The following is a 10,121-nucleotide window of genomic DNA, read 5'->3' on the forward strand; positions in this document are numbered from 1 at the left end:
CAATTTTATTGTTTCTTAGACGGGTATTCGGGATACAATCAAATTGTAGTCAATCCCGAGGATCATGAGAAGACCGCGTTCACATGCCCTTTCGGTATTTTTGCTTATCGGCAAATGCCTTTCGGGTTATGTAATGCACCGGCAACATTTCAACGGTGTATGCAAGCTATCTTTTCTGACTTGATTGAGAAGTGCATCGAAGTGTTTATGGATGACTTCTCAGTTTTCGTAGCTTCATTTGATCTATGTTTGAAAAATCTTGATACCGTGCTAAGTCGTTGTGTGGAGTCAAATTTGGTTCTAAATTGGGAGAAGTGCAACTTTATGGTTACCGAAGGAATTGTGCTCGGCCACAAGGTTTCTTCAAGAGGCCTTGAGGTGGATAAAGCAAGAATTGAAGTGATAGAGAAGTTGCCTCCTCCATTGAATGTGAAAGGTATCCGAAGTTTTCTAGGCCATGCCGGGTTTTATCGAAGATTTATCAAAGATTTCTCCAAAGTTGCAAAGCCGTTGAGCAATCTACTCAACAAAGGTACGAAATTTCTTTTCGATGAATCTTGTTTAAATGCATTCCTAGAGCTTAAAGAAAAGTTGGTCACCGCACCCATAATCGTTTCTCCTAATTGGTCCCTTGAATTTGAACTCATGTGTGATGCGAGTGATTATGCGGTGGGTGCCGTTTTAGGACAAAGAAAGAAAAAAAATTTTCATGCTATTCACTATGCGAGCAAAGTTTTAAATGAAGCGCAAGTCAATTACGCAACTACCAAAAAAGAATTGCTCGCTATTGTGTTTGCTTTGGAGAAATTTCGTTCTTATTTAATTGGCCTACAAGCGGGCTTTTGGTGGCCTACGTTGTTTAAAGACGCTTACCATCATGTGTCGGGTTGTGATAGTTGTCAACGGAGTGGTGGGATTGGTAGATGAGAGGAAATGCCCCTACAAAGCTTCCTAGAGGTGGAAGTGTTTGATTGTTGGGGTATTGACTTTGTCGGGCCATTTCCATCCTCTTTGTCTAATGAGTACATTTTGGTCGCGGTCGACTATGTTTCAAAGTGGGTGGAAGCGATTGCTTCACCTAAAGCCGACGGTAAAACCGTGATAAAATTTTTGAAAAGGAATATTTTTGTGCGTTTTGGTACGCCTCGTGTGTTGATAAGTGATGGCGGATCGCATTTTTGCAATGCTCCACTTGAAAAAGTGTTGGAGCAATATGGAGTCAAGCACAAAGTTGCCACTCCATACCATCCGCAAACTAATGGTCAAGCCGAGGTATCGAATCGTGAGATTAAGCGCATTCTTAAAAAAACAGTTTCGAGCTCTAGAAAGGATTGGTCGCTTAAGCTTGATGATACACTGTGGGCTTATCGGACCGCTTTTAAAGCCCCGATTGGTCTCACACTGTTTCAAATGGTTTACGGAAAAAGTTGTCACCTTCCGGTGGAATTAGAACATAAAGCCTTTTGGGCTTTGAAATTGTTGAATTTCGATCCTAAGTCGTGTGGTGAAAAGAGAAAAGTTCAACTTCATGAGTTTGACGAGTTGAGGTTGTAAGCCTATCATTCTAACATGATTTACAAGGAGAAAGTCAAATTCTATCACGATAGTAAAATCCGTTTGAAAGATTTCAAGGTCGGACAGCTTGTGCTTCTTTTCAATTCCCGTTTGAAGCTTTTTCCGGGAAAGTTGAAATCTAAGTGGTCCGGACCGTTTTTAGTCAAAGAGGTAAGAAATTACGGTGCTATAGTGGTAGAGGATACAAAAATAAAGAAAGAATGGACGGTAAATGGTCAGAGGTTGAAGGTGTATCGTGGAAGTGAGTTTAATCGGGAAACAAGTGTTCTTGCTCTAGGTGATCCTTGATATCGCCTTTGACCGTCGAGCTGACCGATGTTAAACAAAGCGCTTATTGGGAGGCACCCCAATTTGTAAGTATTCTACTTGTTTTATGTGTTTTTTATCGTTTTTGTGTTTTAAGCTGATTTCGAACCAAAAATGGCCTACCGGTAAAGTTACGCGTGCGGATAAAAAGAAAATTTTTTGCTACTCTGGTGTAGCTCGTGACGCGGCCTCTAAGCTCGCGACGCACGCTGTACCTTAATTAGGAAAAAAATCTGGTCAGTGGTGAACGCGCGGCGCGGACTCTGAGCTCGCAACGCGCGTTGAAGCTTATTTCAAAATTATTTGGCAGAAGTGAACGCGCGGCGCGGCTTCCTAGCTCGCGACGCGCGCTGAACAAAAAAATTAAAAAAAATTAATTTCTGGGTTGGGCCCAGAATGGGACCCGACCCTGTCCCCTTCCTATATGCGATTTTTTTAGGGTTTGAGGCACTTTTGCCTCTTTTCCCAAATTTGAAAAGTCTCACCCTCATTCTCATTCTCCCATCTTAATCCTTCATCCAACATTCCTTTCTCCTTCACCATCTTCATTCATCCATTGAAAGGTATGTGTTCATCTTTTTCTTTTTAATTGTGTTTATCTAATTTTAGGTTATATAGAAATAGATTTAGGATTATATAGTTTTGTGGATAAATGCGTGATTAGAGACATAAATAGGTTAGGATTAGTATGTGGTTCTGTTCGAATTAGGTTTTGATGGTTGGTGGTGGCTACAACCATTGTTGCAGCTCTGTTTTTTCTGAGTTTCGCATGTCTCACGTCGCGAGCTATAGCGCGCGTCGCCCGCTGAACATAATTTTGTTTTATTCTGAGTTCTGTTTCTGTTCAGTTCCATGTGATTCTGTTTTGCGATTCTGTTTTTTTTTTATCGTGTTATTCATGTTTGTGATTATGATCTAATCTTGTGGATCGAATTGTGTTTGTGTTTTGTTTACGTGTGCAGATGGCTCCTCCAATGAAAAAGAAAAGAGGTGCTGCCGGTGAATCTTCCGGCTCCCAGGCGCGTTATGACCACACACGATTCCGTGGTCCTGAACATGAAGCTAGGTATGAAGACTTAAAAGGACGCACGGTTTGGCTAGAGAGAACCATTGAACCCAGTGAGGGAGGAAATTATTCTGAGGCTTGGAGCTACTTGAGCGATACTTGCTGGGAAAAGTTGTATGAGCCTGGCAAGTTCTATCAGGTCGAGATCCTTCGGGAGTTTTATTCTAATGCTTTGCCTGCAGGTAGCTGGGTTCCGACCAAGGCATTCCCATTTAAGACGTGGGTGCGAGGAAAAGAGATTGATTTCTCCAAGGAGGCGATCTTTGATTTTCTGGATGATCCTCGAGCTTTGACTGAGGAGTGTAGGTATCATCCTCGGTTAAATCAGGGAAGTTGGGATGCTGAGGCTATGAGGGAGAAGTTGTGCCAAAGTGGGTGCACTTATGATTTGAGCACCAATGGACACCCGAAGACCTTCACCCGTCGGAATCTCACTCATGATGCTCAGTTGGTGACTTTTGTGGTCCTGTATAATTTAAGGCCACGAAGTCACACCACTACTATTACACTGGACACTGCTGGTCTAGTGTACTGTATTATGATGGGTGAGGAGGTTGATATTTCTAGGATTGTAGCCAATGAGTTGAAGAGGGTTGCTCTGAATGGTACGAGTTTTGGCGATAGGGCCAAATGCCGGTTGATTTTTTCCCGGTTTGATTATGGGGCTGTGCAGGAAGGCAGGTGTTAGGTTTCCATCTGGGGGACTGATTCCCATGGATGGAGTGATTGATGATGTTTTTGCTAATAGGTTTTGTGCTGCTAACCTTGTTCCTGCAGCTGGTGCTCCTGCTGCGAATCCTGTTCCTGTTGCTGCTGCTCCGCCTGCTGTGCCACAGTTAGGTCAGGCTGGTGACTGGAACTGGCAGATGCACATGGCTCACCAGAGAGCTTTCTTGTTTATCCAGGATTCTCTTCAGAATCTTTCTGTGCAGCGTCCTGTGGGTACCAGAGATGATTTGGCGGTGTATGCGCGTTGGCCTGAGGACATGCCAGGTTCTCAGGGGGGAGGTGATGGTGATGATTCTGATTCTGAGGAGGAGTGAGCTGTTTTTTTTATATATATAGTGTAGCTTTTTTTAATTTTTGCATTTTATTTTCAGTTGAAACTTTTGTGCCATCTGTTTAAGGATGAGGTATTTTGGATTATAGGCTAAGTTTAAGCTTTTTTTATTGGATTATGTTATGAAGTTTAAGTTTTTTTTTTTAGTTAATATAATTTTTGCAATTTTATTTAAATTTTGTTTGTCCTTGTGAAATTGCTTCCTTGATGAAAGCAAGTTTTTACAACCAATTGGGGCGGTGATGATATAATGTGAAATTAGTACGTGCAAGGTACATTTTTACCGTTTCTTTAATATACCATGAATTTGATGCTTTTAATTGTACAAATTAGATGTCACATTTTCTTTAACAAAAATAGTTCAATAATGAATCACTTTAGTACTAAATTTAGTGTGAGGAGCCTTTCTATTGTATATATATATATATATATATATATATATATATATATATATATATATATATTATTTTGTGGATACCAACAATGTGCGTTTAACTCGTGTTTATTATGTTTAATCTTGCGTTTTTTATTTAATTGTGTAAAGCATGAAAGTGATCAAAGCATTTTGTTTCGCAATACGAGTATAACTTCTCTACCAAAAATAACCTACTCGGTGAGTGTGTGAGTATTTGCTAACCACTTTGAGCCGTTTTGCCAATATTCAATCGGTATCATTTCCTTGTTTATAATTGCCGATTTTTGATTTGAATCTTGATGACTTTCTTTTAACCTTGAAGAGTACTATGAAATGTGGTTAGGATTGATTCCTTTTCGCCTTAGAATAGGGAGCATTCTTGATTACGTGGTGGTAATATTCAAGGTGGGGAGAATAAAAAAAATGGTTGTATTGGTGTGGAGAAGAAAATAAGTGATTGCTCAAGAAAGAAAAAGAAAAAGAAAAAAAAAAGAAAAGAGCTTTGTGTATAGCTAGTTTCCTTGAAATTAAAAGGATGAACTCTTGAGCAATAACAAAGTATAAGCGGTTGATAGGAATGTGTTGATGTACTTATGATTTGAATGCTCTCTTAGGTATTGACCCTTTCGTTCAATGGCCTTGAGAAATGACACTTCCTTGTTAACCAAGCCAAGCTACAACCCTAAAGTCTTTGTGATTCTTGCTTTTACGCTTTTTATATAAATGTTGTGTAGATGAATGCATAATTGATTCTGGATGTTGGCGTCATTGTTGTGTGAGTGTTAGGATCCTCAATTTTGTCTCTTACTAGAGAAGTGTGTAGGTTGTGACTCAATCTTGAACTTATTTTGCTTTAGGAATTGTTGACATCAAATGTGTATTTAGCATTAGTATCTTAATCATGGTGTTATTCTAGTAAGGGTAAGATGCTACTTATGTGCTTGTGGAATTTGAACCACCCATTTGTTCTTGTCTTAGCTTGTGACCTTATGGTTGTTTTTGTTTTTGTTTGAGGACAAACAAGGTTTTCAGTTGGGGAGAGTTGTTAGGTGCCAAATTATGTTAATATTTGCTTTTATATTTGGTACCTTTCGACTACTTTTTATCGCAAATTCATGAAACCCCGTTTATTTTGAAGTAAATAATAGTAGTTTAGTTATTAAGCTTTCGTTTTCTTTTAATCGTTGTTTTTAAGTGTTTCGTGTGCAGATTTTCTTTTATTAGGTTGGAATTTTGAGGATTGGAGTAATGAGCCAATTGCAAAAGCAAAGTTTCAAGATACGCTCAAGCGCGCGTCGCGAGCTAGGAGCGCGCGTCGCGATCTAGGAGCGCGCGTCGCGAGCTAGGAGCGCGCGTCGCGCGCTGTTAAGGAAATTTTAAGTCAAAGTCAGTGGCATCCGCGAGTCGCGAGATGAAGAGCGCGCGATGCGCACTTGGGCGGTTTGGTCATTTACTGAAGGGTTCGCGCCGCGAGCAAGAGCGCGTGACGCGCGCTGCACAGATTCTGGTTTTTCTATATATAGATCAGTTCTGTCTTTTTGGTATGTTAGACAATTTTTAGAGAAAAGAAACCCTAAATTCAGTATTTTGACTTGGAGAAGAAGAATCCAAGCATTGATCGTCGAGAAATTACCGTTGATGCTTGCCTTCTTTCCTTCCTTCCTTCTTGTGCAAGCTACCATGTCAATGGATAGCTAAACACTTTTGTGTCAAGGCTTTGATGTAATCTTCCTTACTTTTTGTATGTGTTTCTTATAACTATTGTGTATGGACAAGTTGTTAATCAATATAGATGATCTACTTCGCTTTATCTTATCTTTCTATGGCTTAAATGTTTGTGAAATACAATATTTGAATCTTGACCTAGCTCTATCATCTATCAAACATTAAGTCTAGACATGGAATTAATGGTTGATAATCACTTAGTATCGGTTTATAAATGTTATTTGTGTTGTTCAATCGATTGAGAAATTGTTGGTTGAACAATCAAGTAAGTCTTGCTATAACGTTGCGGAAACGAACGGTATAGATGTACGATACGTGAGATATTGATTGATAACGAATTCATACGCATGTTGTTAGGAAGACATACAAATTATAGGTTGATGAAATCAAGTCTTGATACTTCTCTTTAAAACTTAGAACTTCCGTTAATTTAATCCTTGCTACTAAAATTGTTGAATGATCTTTTGCAAACCCAAAAACCAAAGTAACATTAACTCAAGACAACATAAACTATAGAACGGCGGTGATATCGCACCAATCCCTGAGGAAACGATAATCTAAAAGTACTCCAATACTATTTCAACAACCATGAAAATTCCAAAAGTGTAATTAAGCCAAAAAAAAAATTATGTAATAAGACATCAATTTAACATGATAAAAGAAGATAAAAGATAAGAAACACAATAATTTATTTAGACAGTTCGATTAAACGATATACTCTAGAGAGCGAAATCTTCCAATTCACTATGCTTCCAAAAGTTATTATAGAAGATTACAAATAAGTTATAGAAATATAGTTATCCAAGTTTCTAAGAACAAGTCTTATTTTCTACCAAAGTGATTACCAATCTCTCAAACTCCTTATATATATGAATCACATAAATTCAAAGTGTTAAGAATTGTTTCTCAATCCACTTACATACTCCCAAATATTTTCCACAACCCTTGCATCTCTAAGTTTTCCCACTAGTGCAGAAAAGACTTTTTACATCGGGCGAAAAGCACATTTTACATCAGGTCTGGATCCGATGTAAATCCAAACAATGTAGTAAATCAAAGATATTTTACATCGGGCATTAGCTCGATGTGAAAAGTACACGTACTACATTGGTTGACTATTACGTCTGATGTGAAATATGGGGTTATTTTTTTTAAATGTAGGTTTTTACATCGGTTGCAAGGCACGTCCGATGTAATATGTATGCTATCTTTCTTAAAAAATTAGACTATTTTTTAGCGGAATCGAAGTGGAGTACCTGTAATTTTTTTTGGTACCTAATTTTTCATATTTATAGTACCTATTTTTTCATACATGTACACAAGAAACTTATCATACATATAACAAGAATATCAAAACTAGTACATAATTTATTCCAATCTCACATTTGTTACATAACAACATGGGACATGAAATCCAACACAGAAAACAATATGAAGCTTATTTTACACACACATTTGCATCTCCTAATTATACAATGTGACATAAGAAAAGTTGAATTATAAGGAGCCTTTAATTCATACATTACAACTTGTTTTGAGATGATTACTCTTGCAGCCTGCAACAACAGCTTCTTCAATAATCAGATAAACTCTCCCACCTATTTTGTTGATACACTTCAACACCTTCAGCTTTTAATTGAGTGGTTTTCTCCAGCAGAGTCCATCAGAGAAATTATATCTTTGATTGTTGAAATCTTTTGATCGGTAATCAAGACATTTGCATTCTCAAATTCAACCGTTGATTTCTTTGGATTTGTAACAAACTGAGGTGAGATATATCCTCTGTCAATCTGCAAGTCACATAGCAAACAGTAAATTACTATAGCTATATAGTTAGAAACATAACTTAATAGCTTAAGTTTGTTCTGCTCATTACTATTTAGAACCATTCTTTTGGGAAGAAAGAGATAAAATATTAAACCCAAAAGAGAATTCATACCTCCAGTTTTACTAGCAACCTACAATTTCAAATCAACACATAATCACGACGGCTCTAATTATATGTGATATATTTTATATGGAGAAGTCGCATTCTAAAATTTTATTCATGAATAATTTTGTAATGAAGTATGTCATGAATTGAGAGATGATCACCGCGACTAGAAGACCAATCTCGACGGAAGCAAAGAGTACGCCAAAGAAAGCTCCAATGCAAGCAACAAAAGGTGAATCATGAATCATATTCAATATTCATTAATAGGATATGTTGCCAATGCCCATTGATAAAAAAAATGTACACGTGTTGTCATCATCATCATGAACCATTCATCACAATAATACTATAGTAAGAATTATATTTAATAATGAGCACAAAAAAACACCACATTTAATTTAAGTATGAGTTGCTGCCAAATTTTGTTGAAATAGAATTATGCTTACTACAAGCGTTCAAGTTCTGAGTTCTAAACTGAATTTCTAACAACCGAAAAATTTCAAGACCTTTCTAGTGCTAAAGTTCAATAATCAATAATTCTCTCCAATATCTGCACACTAAATCTCAAAGTAAAACATAATTAAAATTACTTGTTTTGTACCTCCGATAGTTTATTAGCCCTTAACTTATGCTCAATTAGCCAAATATTTGTTAAATTGAAGTGTTTCTTCTCCAACCATGGCCATACCTCAAATTGATCATCATTGCCACAAAATATGTTGCTCAAGCTCTCTTCTTTGATCATGTGAGAAAACATGTGTTTTAGTATTAAAAGTTGATTTGCTCAGTTGGTTCTCTACTTTTCAATGTCAATATCTGCAAACAATAGACATCGTAAAATTAGCAAATAAAAATTACCCAACGCATAATTTTTCTAACTTTATAGTATAGGATAAAAACAATTTCATACAACACAACTTCAACATCTCTTTATTCTCATTTCTTCATCAATTTAGTAAAAGAAAATTCTCATAACAAACTTTGAATAGTTTATATAAAAGAAAACAAGTATATAATCAATAAACAAAATCATAATTCCAGCAAAAAAATATAAGAAAAAAAATTAGGGGTTTTATTAGGGTTACCTCTAAATCGAGGTTCAAGGTTTACTGTTATTATGCCTTTCTCACAAGCTTGAATATCTTCTTAAAAAACCCTACGTTTATTGAGATCGATGTAACCCTTTTCCTTATTAACAAGAAGAACCATCATGGGTTCATTTCTCTCAAGAACTCAACAACGGAAACAACATCAACGCACAACTCAGAGAAGGCAAATGGAAAAGAAAACTCAGAACTCAAGGAACGATTTTTGATAACAGAAAACTCACCAGAAGATTCAAAGAGGACTCTACGCTTCTTCAACACTTCGAGCTTCAATCGCAAGAACCTTCAACAATATCATCGTCATCTTTGCATTTCGCTTGCAACCCAAACAAAAATCGAGCAACCATGATCTACACCTTCTTCGGAATCGTAGAAGAGAAACCCACAACGAACGGACGAAGAGGATGAGATCTGTGACGACGATGGGTGAAGCAGAATCAAAGATGGAGAGAGGCGTCAGAGCCAACAAAATGGAGTTGGTCAGAACTCGAATCACGGAGGCGTTCTGATCAGAAACGGAGAGGGTGTCGTGGTTCCTTTTGTTTTGTGAAGAAGAAGAGCGGCGTGAGAGAAGAAGGTTGAGTTCACGAAGAGGAATGGGTTTTGTGAAAAGGAAGGGATAGCGTTTTGTGAAACAAGAGAAAGGTCCTTACATCGGTTTTGAATATAAGCCGATGTGTAGGCCAATCTTTCACTTCGGTTGTGTGTATGGCCTGATGTGAGGGTATGTTATAACAAAATTTTAGTTTATTTATAATACTGCCACTGTGTTTTATTTTTTTATCATTGGACTTTTCACATTGGGGAAAATCTAGGCACAATGAAAAATCCTTTATAACAAAATTTTATTTTATTTACCAAACTGCCACCGTGTTATATTTTTCCCTAAATTATATTTTTCACATCATATATTTTGATACCTGATGTAAAATGTC

The 10,121-nt window shown here is 37.2% G+C and overlaps 1 long non-coding RNA gene across 2 annotated transcripts; it reads right to left on the reverse strand.

Annotated features, from left to right (window-relative positions):
* Window positions 1-7,462: 7,462 nt before the first annotated feature.
* Window positions 7,463-9,921, reverse strand: LOC131617239 (uncharacterized). 2 transcript variants are annotated; one of them, XR_009288498.1, is made up of 4 exons: window positions 9,411-9,921; window positions 9,166-9,312; window positions 8,682-8,896; window positions 7,463-7,937 (listed from the first exon to the last, which is right to left on the reverse strand). It is a non-coding gene; the product is annotated as an uncharacterized LOC131617239 (long non-coding RNA). The 2 variants fall into 2 exon arrangements; XR_009288499.1 differs by lacking the exon at window positions 9,166-9,312.
* Window positions 9,922-10,121: the final 200 nt, after the last annotated feature.

The sequence above is a fragment of the Vicia villosa genome, linkage group LG7, assembly GCF_029867415.1.
Source record: "Vicia villosa cultivar HV-30 ecotype Madison, WI linkage group LG7, Vvil1.0, whole genome shotgun sequence".
NCBI classification, from domain to species: Eukaryota; Viridiplantae; Streptophyta; class Magnoliopsida; order Fabales; family Fabaceae; genus Vicia; species Vicia villosa.